The sequence below is a fragment of the Cimex lectularius genome, unplaced genomic scaffold (genome assembly GCF_000648675.2).
Source record: "Cimex lectularius strain Harlan isolate CLEC.00 unplaced genomic scaffold, Clec_2.1 scaffold156, whole genome shotgun sequence".
In the NCBI taxonomy this organism is placed as follows: domain Eukaryota; kingdom Metazoa; phylum Arthropoda; class Insecta; order Hemiptera; family Cimicidae; genus Cimex; species Cimex lectularius.
The window spans coordinates 913,744-926,693 of NW_019392760.1; the positions used below are offsets into that span (position 1 = coordinate 913,744).

Here is a 12,950-nt window from a genome sequence, read left to right on the forward strand (position 1 = left end):
GGAACTTTCAAGCTAGTCTAACAAATATGCATGGCCTCGTTTGAAGTCTACTTTTTTGTATCCTGTGTTTCAGTTTTGTAAAAGAAAATATTACGAAAAACCATCTACGTTTTCCCTTGTCCTATGAATTATTAAAGATATAAGGAAATTGTCTAGTATGGAGCGAAATAGCCTGCATGGTTGCGTATTGATCTTGAACAGGGTGGGAATTTTGAAGGCTTCTTTTTCAGCAAAATACATTGCACCACGGAACTTTCATATTTAGGGTTAAAAATGATTTAAAAATTTGACGATCAAAAGTTGAATATCTGTAAAAATTAAGTTTTTTATTTCAATTTCAAAGAACTTTTTTTTCAATCATTGCATTGATTTATTTATTTTTTAAACTGTTTACTCAATTATTGTGTACTTGGTTTATAATTTAAGAAATGATATACAAATACACAATGCATTTCGAACTAAAAAAAATTTGACTTCACTGCTTGTCAAAAATTATTTCCGAGTCATTAAAAAAAAATTAGAAGTAAAAATGCAAAATTAAGCTACAGATTATTTTGAATTTATGTTATCTTATAGAATAGGGTTCAAATAACAACTCTGGTTAAAATAGTAGTCGTAAAATGTAATAAATTAATAATTAATACATAACAAATATGTAGAGACTGGATTGATTCCTGAATTGTTTTTAAACATTTTTTTAAATTACAGTGTACTATTTTAGCACAAAGGTTTTTAAAGAATAAAAATTTGGGCATTCTACGTTAAAATTTCTAAAGTATGAGTCATCTACCGAATATTGGTACATTTAAACATAGGAAGATCTTTGAAGATAAATTGACTAAATTGGCTAAATTTCTTAGAGATTGGCAAATTTCAGACAAACTAATTCATTTAATAAGCTTTCGAATTGTTTGCTCGGTAGGATCAGTAAATTCCTTTTTCGAGAAGTAGGGTAAATCAAACCCCCAAAATAAGAGAATTATGATAAAGGCGATTGAACGATGAAAATGATTCAATTCAGGGAAAAACAGAACAGTACAGATTAAAATTTAAATACATATTGACTTTTTTTTTAACCAAATAAAAAATATCCACTAAAGGAGATAGGTTCATTCTTTATGACTCTCGGCACTCTACTGGAGCAATTTCTCGAAGTACATTCTATTACTTCTCACACAATGTCTAGTACGTTTCCTCACCTTTTCACTGTCACATCGAAACTTAACAATTCTGGCAGATTTTGGGCTGCATTTGCATTATTCATTATACACTTCTGTTGAAGTAGGACTGACAGTCTAAAAGCCAAATTTGCATTGTTTACATGTACTATAATTTTAATTTGTAGTATTATGTTTTTTATTTAATAAAAATTCCATCAATATAAATTAATTCTCTCTCATGACTTTCCTCTGATAGTTTTTTTTTATTGGTTTAAGGTACGATTCTCTTCGAAGCTTACCATTCGAAAACTTGTTAAATAACGTATTTTTTGTGAAATTTGCCAATCTCAAGTAAGTTTTATCACATCGTAGTGAATTTTTGAAATTCATCAGAGATCTTTCAATATTTAAATTTTAGGTTTGTGCCAGCGAAACGGCTATCATTTGGGGTTCAGTAAATGACTCATTCTTTAGACAATTTAACTCATATATTAAAAACAACCACAATTTTGATTAAAAAGGGTTAGATAACGGAGAAATAAACGTTTTTTGGGGTTTGATATACCAAACCCTTCGACAAAAAGTGAACCAACCTTACCAAGCAGACCTTTCGAAAAATTGTTAAATGATTTTTTTTGTCGACAATCACTTGGAAGTTTTTCCAAAGTGTAGTGAATTTTTGAAATTATTCACGGAATTTTCAATATTTAACTTTTATAGCTTTGTGCCGACGAAATGGCTATCATTTTAACCGAAAAGATTCAGTAGATGATTCGGTCTTTAGACAGTTTCACGTAGATTTTAAAAACGACCTCAAATTTGATTTAAAAAATTATAAGTAACGAAGAAATATACATTTTTTTGTGCGGGGGGTTTGATCTACCACACCCTTTGAAAAATTAATGTAACGATCCTACCAAACATACCAATCTTTAGAAAGTTTTGTCTCAGAGTAGTGAATTGTTGAAACTCTTAAAACATCAAATTTATACAGACGTTCACTATTTTCGTGGTCCGCTTGACCAATTAATACATGACAATTAATTAAGGTTTTTTAGTTGAGATTAAAAAAAGTTAATGGCACGAGAGGGATTCGAACCCACGACCTTCGGCTAGATACGCCGCTGCTCTACCACCTGACCTATCGTGACCTCGATCCACTCGAACATCAACTCCCTATCTCAACCCCATCGTATGAGTTTTCCCTCCTTTTGCCATTTTCCGAATGTCGTGTAATCGGTTTGGATTCTGGTGGTAGAGCAGCGGCGTATCTAGCCGAAGGTCGTGGGTTCGAATCCCTCTCGTGCCATTAGCTTTTTTTCATATCAACTAAAAAAACTTAATTAATTGTCATTTATACAGACGTTTAAATGTTATAGGTTTGGGCGAGCCGTACAGCTATTAGTTGAACTGAAAATGCTCAGTACTCGTTCTCTAGACTCTTTAGACAGTTTAAAGTAGATTTTAAAAACAATCTCAATTTTAATAAAAAAATGCATAGGAAAAGTTGAAAATCTATTTCTTTTTTCTGTAAAATTTAAAAAAAATCATACATTGATTTCTGTATCTGTTCATATATTGATTTCTGATTGATTGTGATTTTCATAAAATTCATAGTTAGAAAACCTGTTTTTGCGGCATCCTGCACCATTTAAAATCTACTTAGCTCAATTTTTTTGGCATGGAATGGCGAACCACCCTGTATCATATTGTGAGTTTTATCCGTGTTCTCTGCCGGGTGATGAACCTGGAATTTGCACGACAATCATTTTGTTCTGCTTGTCCTAGTTGGTTTGTCTGTCAACGGGTTTCAACATTTCGCCATCTTCAGCGAGTCTGTGTAATTTTGGCAACTTGATCCACCAAAATTGTAGTAAAGGAAGAGTAAAGTAATTCCTGCCGTACAAAAGGCCTGTTGAGTGTCGAGATCGAATGGTCATAACCACAATATTTTATTCCAAATTAAAATTGACTATTCAAATTTTAATGCTATGCCAGGATTCGAAACCTGCTAGCGTGGTAAATACGAGCTGGACCCACTAACCACTCGGAAATCGCAGTACTTGATAAAATTAAATAAAAATTACGAAATTGTTTTAATCAATATGTTGAATTTATGTGTTTTGTCACGATCAAAAGTTTTATTAAAGGTTAAACACAAAAATAACTGTTTGGACTGGTTACCTTTAATCTTTTTAAAAAACTTCTTTTATTGTTTTATTCTATACATCGTATTGCTAAAATAAAAATAAAAAATGGTTGAACTTTACATTGATCATTTTTATAATTATTGTTTAAGTGGACAAATAAATAGTTGAAAGTTCTAATAAAAATACAGATTGTTCTTTAAACCCAGAAAAGTACAGAATTTGATTGGGTGTATAAATAGACTCATTTGCCTTAGCGACAATTACACTTTATGGCTTCACCGAAGTGCTAAGTCCCTTGATTGGGCTTCTCTCGAATCGATCGCTATTCAAATCAACCCCGATCTGATATGTTTAAAACTGTGGCATTTTAAATTGACTCGATAACGTTAAAGGCGTCACCATTTCTTTATTACAAAAAGTAAAATTTGAGCCGTCTGGAAAAAGGAAAAAATGAAAAACAATTTTCACTGCCTCGTGGGCTTAGAGAATATCCGCTGTTGTCAAACTGGTTAAATTGAAAAAAAGCCCTTTGAGAATGTCAAAGCTCGCCTCGGCTCCTTTCAATCGTTGTTAAATTAATGGTGGGCGTTTGTTTCTTCACCTCCTTTGTTAAAGAAAGAAATAATCAAATAAATCATTTGTGGATGTTAAATATTGATGACGGTTAATTATAAAATGGTATGTGCATCAAAAACAATTACATAAAAATTCCAGCAAGGTGATAAAAATGTTTGTTCACTTTATAACTAATTTATGGATATAAATAAAATATTACAGTATAAACATTTATAAATATTACGTAATACTGGCTAGAATCAGAAATACAATTTTGCTGTTTTTTAACACGACTCTTACAACCTAGAAACTTCTAGAAAAGTCATAATTTGATTAATTCTTGTAAACATTTTCGCTAGGAAGTTAGCCAGGCACAAGATAAATAATATTTCCGCTGTTTTATGCTGGAAAGAAAATGGCAAGTCACGCAGTAAGATAAATCTGTGCGGTATACGGCGAAGATGGTTGCACGAGAGTGCCAGAAGTGGTTGCCAAGTTTAGATAAGTGTTTCTCCAGAACTAAAAGCAAAGAACGACTGGAAACGTTCATAATCACATAAATTAAAACATTAATTCGTGGTAACAATATACAAGAAACAAACATTAAAAACACCTCGAGAAAGAAGTGAGAATACAAGGTAGCTGGGTTTCAGGTGGTGTTTTTATTTACAAATTAATTTACGATTATATAATTTATTCCGTATAAGGGTTTGGCATTTCAAAACATGATAAATAAATTAAAATGAGATACAGCACAACACTAGCCGTAAAAATATCTTTAAATCTCTAGATTTTCAGTTTTTGACCTTTTGAACACGTTCTGGTATAAAAAAATCTGATCGCTGGTATTCGCGAGATATGAATCTCAGTAATAATAATAATTAATAACAGCAAAAGACATCACACACATGTACAGATACGTTGGTGATACAATCGCAATTGTCGATGTCAACAACAAAAACATAAACCACATACTAATAGACCTGAACTCCTTACAACACTTTACGACAGAAATAGAAAATATCAACAGTACAAATTTTGTGAAAGTATAGACAAATATAGAGAATCATAAAAACTAACAAGAAAATACAATTCGACGAGGGTACAAACCAACAGCGACCATCATACAAGTCGACTAAAAAAAAAGTTTGAGCCATTGTGTGAAGTGATTTAATTTTGCAGTTTTGCAATTTGTTCTCGTTTGAATTTGTACGCGAATAGTTCGAGATCGGGGAAAATAATGTTGTTCATTAAGCGAGCTCTTGAGTGTATGCGGTTGGCATCGCTGTTTCTGCGTTTTAAACGCGGGTTGCCACCCGAAAATATGAAGCCATTAGCTTTGCCCGAATGCACGACATGGGCTGGCCATCTGCTGAATTAATTCGGACGTAAATAACCGCAGAGACATGATATGTTTTTGTTCCTCTGGTCAAAACGACAAAAATTTTGTTGCCTTCGTCATGTAAAACTATTGAAATTTTCTTAAACTGAAAATTCCTAGTAATAAAACTTATTTGTTGTTAAATTTTTTGTTTATCATAGATCTATCAACTTCTTTTTTAATTTTATTTATTTATTTTAAAGAGGACCTACTTGAACTCTCTACGTTACAGCTTAACCCAAAAGGACTCCGGGGGATGCTTAAGGATGGTTAGGGACACAATTTCTTCTTCTTTTTATTTTTATTCTTCATAACGTTTTAAAGAATAACAATTATTATTGTTTAACTTCAAGCAATTTTTTTTCTCTTGTAATTTGCAGTTTTACAACTGAAAGTCTGAAAATGAAGTAAAACTAAAAAAAAAATCTAAAGTCTAAACGATCGAAAACAGAGTAATAACTGAACATTATTCCGTAGACATTGGTATTATTTAATTTTCAAAAATCATAGAACTTGTGCTACAAAATAATAATGCAAATAAAAAGATAGAAAAGAGAAAAAGATTCTGAAGTCAAAGCAGGCTTTCAACGATGTTGAAAAAAACGTCAAAAGGAGAAAAAGTACGTAGTTCAGGGAAGCTTTGCGGAATGGTAGAACGGAACGCCGCACCAGTTGAGCACCGGTTTTGGTTTATCGCTAACCGCTAGATTAGACACGATTCCGGATTTAATTTGGTCTACCGTTCCGCAGGGCAAAACATCTCGAGGATTATCGGATTAATCTAAATTGGTATCAGAACGTCATAATTCGATGGTCCAGGGATTTTCTCTTAATAGACCATTTCGGCAGATTAGACGATGGGACGTCCTGAATATAAAAATTATATCTGGATAAGAAAAAATATAACGTTACTACTATCTCTCTACCAATATATAAAAACTGGAAAAAATATTAAACTTTATACTTTGGTTTAAAAATTTATCATTGTGTTATAATTTATTTTTTATTACCTCTTACTAAACCAAAAGATTGTTCCTGAAGTAATACGAAATTTTCAAAAACCACTGCAAGAGCCCGACCTAATTAAAATCACATTTGTTTCACTTTACGGAGTGTAAAAAGTTTGAAAAGATTATTTTACCTCACTGCCATAATCTGCTTCATTCAAGACGTTTCAATATAAGTTTTAAGAGCGTTGTTTAATTTTCCTGTCTACTCAAAAGGAAAATTTCGAATAATCAATAGGCAATAGCGTCTTGACGAGTCATTAAAACAGGTATTTCATTAGTACAGGAAACAGGGAGTTTGTCTTCAAAATTTAAAATTAATTTTTTTATCACGGTTTGTTCACGACTCGGCAAAATTATCTTTGCACTGATATAATCAAACACTCCTTGTCTCGCTTAAATGAACTAAAAACGATATTTGTTTTGGGGCTCACCATTATACTTTTTGAGTCATAACGTGCTCAAAATAATGCTGGCAACTTCGAATCATTCTTCTTATGTCGCGAAAAAAAACCGAACAAACCGTGTCCAATTCACTTCAATCGCCATGCCACTTTATGAATACATCCTGTCCCCGTGGATAGCCCTCAATCCAATCTGCGAAAAAATGTAACGATGAACTAAACATATAATGCTGTAATGCTAGGTACATATATAGATATTGACAAATATATAGAGATAGTGAGATAGATAGAGAGAGTGAGCGAGTGAGTGAGTGCGAGAGAGAAAGATATAGATGGGGAGAGAGAGAGAGCGAGAGAGAGAGAGAGAGTGAGAGAGAAAGTGAGAGAGAGAGAGTGAGAGAGAAAGTGAGAGAGAGTGAGAGAGAGTAAGAGTGAGAGAAAGTGAGAGTGAGTGAGAGCGAGAAAGTGAGAGAGAGAGAAAGAGTGAGAGGGAGATAGATAGATAGAGAGATAGATAGATAGAGAGAGAGAGATAGAAAGTGAGAGAGAGAAAGAGAGAAAGTGAGAGTGAGAGTGAGAGATAGATAGATTGATAGATAGAGAGAGTGAGAGATGGATACAGATAGATAGATAGATAGATAGATAGATAGATAGATAGATAGATNAGAGAGAGAGTGAGAGTGAGAGTGAGAGTGAAAGTGAGAGAGAGATAGATAGAGAGAGAGGGAGAGAGAGAGGGAGAGAGAGAGGGAGAGAGAGAGGGAGAGAGAGAGGGTGAGAGAGAGTGAGAGTGAAAGTGAGAGAGAGAAAGAGATAGAGTGAGAGTGAGAGAGATAGAAAGTGAGAGAGAAAAAGAGAGAGATAGATAGAGAGAGAGGGAGAGAGAGAGTGAGAGTGAGAGTGAGAGTGAAAGTGAGAGAGAGAAAGAGATAGAGTGAGAGTTAGGTAGAGAGGGAGAGGGAGAGGGAGAGAGAGAGAGAGAGTGAGAGAGTGAGAGTGAGAGAGAAAGAGATTAAGAGAGAAAGAAAGAGAGAGATAGAGATAGAAAGAATAAGTGATAATTATATTGATAATTTTTAATGCGATAAGTTGGCATAAACGTTGTTTTATAAAAATATTAAGGCAACGAGAAGGAATATTGTTTCGTTATTTGAAAAAAAAAAGTTCTTATCTCTTCAACGTAATTAGTATACTGTAAAAAGCACACAAAACTGAAAAATAAATCAACTGTTACGCGTCAAATCCAACACAAAAAATTAGCTGTTTAGTCTTCTGGCAAATTGGTTAGACCGTTCGTCGATTTGTTTGAATCCTCGCATCCACATTTCCGAAGATGTAATTATCTTATTTCCCTCGGAACCGGTGTTCCATTTCCCCTAGCCAAAACAGAATTAGGGCGTACAAGCGACAAAAATGGATTCCACACCTGCCCCCGGCATCCGAACGCTTTTATGAAAAGCACGCCTAAGTGTGAGGGGGGAGGGTTGGGTTAATATCTTGAAACGAATCGGAAAATGGAAATTAACATCGAGCCGTATCCTTTCCAATCATCCAATCAACGCCGATTAAACCTATTAAGGCACTGTCTTTTTATCTCCCTCACAAACTAACTACATTTGAATAAATTCAACTTAAATTATCCGTTGATGTTGCTTGAAAACTTCGAATAACACGAAGAAGCCTGATATAATTTTCATTAAGTTTATGTTTTTGACATTTAAGAGTAATATAATTAAATAGATAAAATTCCGTGAGTTATGGTGTCGGAGAAGAAAAGTACTTATAAGAATTATATGAGAATGACTTAGATGAATGAAATCAGTTTTTTTATAAGCTTGTCCGCTAAAGATGAGCTAAATTATCAGATCTATGGCTATTTTCAACCTTTCAAACATGAGATAAAAACTACAGTGTACAATATACTATCTATTTACGTTTTTTTAATTAGTTAATTTTTTAATATTTTTTACGAGGGTTCGCAAAAGCAGAGGTCCTTCAGGGTGTTATTGAAAAAAAGGCCATTTGTAAATACGTCAGGTTGGAATGCAGGGCCGCTGGATTCGAACCCGGGACCTTTACCTTAAAGTGATGAGCGCCGTATCAACGCCTAAACCGTTGCGGCCACCGACGCCCCAATTAATCACGTTTGACATTTCTATTTAATATATTCTATGTGATTATATATTTTGACCTTTTATATGTGAAATATCTATCTTCTTAATAGATTCATTGATTTAATTTTCCAAAGCATTATCGTTTTTATGTTTACATAAATGTTTATAACGGAGGGAGTTATTTGCTCGCTCTGCAACTCTCCTTTCAGCGAAAATGTTATCTATTTCATGAGTGCTGTATTTCGGAAGGGTTTCTCTTATTATATTTTGGACATTTTACTTTGTCAACGGACTTGCTGATTGCTCATTTGAATGGCCACGACCCCACAGGAATAAACTTTATCGGTCCATCTCATTAAGTCGAAAATACAACTATGAGAGTTGGTGAAACAGTTCAATTTTTGACTGCACAAAGCTCAAACTTTCGGGTGTTTAACAAGCTCCGACATTTTATTTTCTTCTAGATCCTATTTTTTATTTATTTTTTGTTCGCTTTAGTGCTATCTTTGTTCCTACGTTAATTTTACTTTTATTATAGAGTATTATTATGTTTTATTCCTTTCTCATTCACCAAAGCAACCTATGACAGATGTCCATATCCATGTCGTATTGGTACTTTTAGTAAAATACAACTTACGCTAAATTATAACTTTAAAAAAATTGTTTTTTATTCTGTTCATAAATATTTTGTAACTATTCTGTATTAGTAATAAAATGATAGTTTAATATTACTATTATCTAATGTTTCTATTGACAAATTGATAAATAGATACTGATAGTGTTATANGATAAAGAAAATGTTTTTCTGAAACCTACATCACACCAGACCGCATCTCACGATTTCTAAATAAAAATTAATAGATATGTCTAATTTTCTCTTTACTACAATTTCTTCTTTTCTCGTTGTATACTTTTCACTATTTTTCTGTCTTTCTACTATTTTTTTGCATATTTTCTCACACTATTTTTGTCTCTGTCTCTATTACTCTCACATTTTGCTCTCGGTGGTTGTGACTAAAAAAAAGAATTGATGATGGGTTTTAGTTTGCGAGTCGGTGAACTCATGCTGAGTTCCTCACTGAAGATGGCGCAATGCGTATGAATAATTCGACAAACCCTCGACTGAACACAGACTCAGTAAGTGACCGTATGTCGGTTCAGCATAAAAAAAGGAGCCACCCTCACTATTTTTTATCAGACAATCTTCTCAATGAGCATTGCCCAATATTGAACGGTTTTAAAAGATTATAAATAAATGAGACAGAATTTCCCACTTGTGATTTTGTAAATAAATATTTGAATAGTTAAATAGGTTTTCTTCTTTGTTTTACACGGACGCTCGTGAAGTTTTCTTATGATTTACTTTTTTTAAGTCACCAAATGTTTGAAGGAAAAATATCACTGCTGGTAGACGGAAGAAGCAAAGCGTATCTGTCCAAGATGCTTAATATTTCCAGGAGAACTAGAGAGGAATATTTTTTACATTATTACTAATGCATACAATATAAATTTGTTAGTTTATTCACAATTTCCATCAAATCAAAAAGTAATTGTCATTTCTGCCATATTTAGCAAATTTAATAAATTATGATTTAATAATTTAATTTTTGCGACGTTATATTTTAAGCTGATTGTGCCCAATCTACTCGGTATACTCTTGCAAGTTTTTCTTGTAAAAATCTTTTTGATAATAAGAGAGAGAAAAAAAAACCAAGCTATCGCACAACTTTCTACTTTTGCGCTCGTTCTCATGGCTTTTCCCAGGAGTACAATTATCCCTTTGATCCCGCACTTAAATTCAAGAATTCTTTTGCCATAGAAACACGACGAATCCTTAAACATAGAACGGTAATATTTTTCATTTTACTTCTTATACGTTGAACTATATTATTAACGAATTTAGCACAGTTTATGTTTTCACATCGAAATTTAAATTTTCTTATCTAAATTAGCAATTTTTAGTCAGCTTATTAGAAATATATACGATTGATTGCTTATGACTTCTGGTTTGCACCGCCATAGAATTTAGGTTCCACGGGGTGTCAATACCAAGGTGATTTCAGCCCCCAACGCATGCAGTTTTCATAGCTAGACACACCCACGTACGTAGAAGTACTGGGGGTACTGAATATTTTGAATATCTCACACACTTTCACTCTAATAGATACATTCAATACGCCACAAAGCGAGATATCTCCCGAGTACGATATACAATAAAACAGCTTCCGAAAATCCGAGCAGGGAATCCGAAGATTCACTGCGTGTTCAAGTACAATTCTCACATTGGGTGGAATTCCTACTCGCTTTCTATATGGAGCCAATGTCACCCTCACCCACGTATCGACTAACCTCTCTACATATTGTTGGCAAGAATGGGAATATTGTGATAATATACATTCTGACTAGAAATGGCCTAAAGATCTTAAAAATTTGAACCGTTCTCCCGCAGAATCTGTTATGAATATTATCTGAGTCTAGAATCAAAACCAAGTGACCCTATGGCAAACGTATGTAATGCATGTTTGCTTATGAAAATAATCATAAATAATAATTGCCAAGTCAGTTCATCATTTTCCAAGCTAGTAAACAAAGTTGAAACGAGAAGCAAATTTTCTTTTAATACTTAAATTACACACTAAATATAATTTCTGGGAAACGGTGAAAATTAATCATTTCGCGTAAATTTCACATTAAAGGGCCGTCCGTATGTTCAGTTTATTGTGGCTTTGCAAGCACAGGGAAATGAGTAAAGTTTTCAGGCGTAATTTTAAACTGTCGAGCTTGTTGCTCAAAAGGAAATTTTGAGGCGGCGGTTCATTATCCTATGAGGTTAAGGTAGCTAAACCAATCTGATAAAGGGATCTGTATATGAATAATGTAATTATAAGTTTTTCCAAGATAAACTGTTCTGAATTCCCACGTACAAATCCTAATGGATTTGTATATTTTTATTTATTACTTGTAAAAAAAAGTCATTTCGTTTTCCCAGAGCCAAGTCCTGTTTTAATAAAATTCCCCTCGGAAGTCGGTAATGAAGAAAAACGCTATTGCCAAGTTTCACACTACTTTCTCATTTTGTACTTGATTGATGGAACATGAAGGCAATGTTGAAAGACTAAATTTATTTACACTAGCACAATTCTTTTTAGCCAAACAATAATAATTACAACTTTTAAGTTGGGATAAGTTTTAATATTGTACTATCGGTTTGATTATTTTCTGATCCTGTGAGTCTTGTTTCTATTGGCTCTTTAAAAAATCACTCTGCAAATTCTTGCTTTTTGTAATCATAGTTGTAATTATTTAATAGTTAGTTTTAGGGTGTAGTTGGTATTTATGTTCTGTATCTTTGAATTATTTCTATTTAGAATATGATAAATCATACCATTTTATTAAAGTAATTCGTACTATCATGGAGTTTCAATCAGGTTTTTGTGTGCAAATAGTTTCGTATTTCAATCTAGCTAAGGATTCAAAATTGAAGATGATGAGGCACTTTTTTCCTTTTATACAGATAGGTTCGTTTGTTCTTTGTTACTTCTTTAAATGACAGTGCTTTATAGGTAACCTCGTAATTTTTCTATGATTCGTGTTTGGTCGTTTTCGATTATACTTCTTGCGTTTTTGATCTGTCAGACCAGGGTAGGTTGATTTAAAGAATAGGCTAGACAAAGCAGTTTGTTCGGAAACGACCATACCGAAAATTCATCATCATTTAGATCTCAAGAAAAATGTTCAAAATTTTTTAATTGTAAAGGTTTAGACCGGGGACTTTTGATAATATGATTATAATCCTTGCCTCCCACTGAATAGAGCTTTCATACCCTATTTTCCCAGTGCGTTATAGTTTTTCAAATGTGGATTTTTTAAATGTTTGATAATATAACTACCCCCTGTTTTGCAATTGTTTCTACTACTTCGTAACCTCGTTCTCTAGGGTGAAAGTTTGTTTTAGCAAGGAAATAAAGGTTCTTGTCTAAGTGATTTGATTACCAGCACTCCTAATGTTTTTCTGAACACATCATGTAATTCTTCTTAAAGAACTATTTACTCAAAGTCTGTTATTGTTTGTCTTTAGGTTCATCGATATACCAAGTTTGCCTTGAATTCTTTTAAGTTTTTTAAATTACAGGTGGTTTGATTGTCAATTGTTTGTTAATTAACCAATATTCAAGTATA

The 12,950-nt window shown here is 33.1% G+C and overlaps 1 protein-coding gene and 1 long non-coding RNA gene across 4 annotated transcripts in view; one reads left to right on the plus strand and one right to left on the minus strand.

The window, feature by feature from the left end:
• LOC106669800 overlaps positions 1-12,950 on the minus strand; it is a 219,411-nt gene that overhangs the window by 24,937 nt on the left and 181,524 nt on the right. For both annotated transcript variants that reach the window (XR_001340996.2, XR_001340997.2), the window contains exon 2: positions 6,688-6,850. This is a non-coding gene — a long non-coding RNA (uncharacterized LOC106669800). The remainder of the gene's footprint in view (positions 1-6,687; positions 6,851-12,950) is intronic.
• LOC106669797 (U8-agatoxin-Ao1a-like) overlaps positions 1-12,950 on the plus strand; it is a 70,142-nt gene that overhangs the window by 2,275 nt on the left and 54,917 nt on the right. The window lies entirely within an intron of this gene.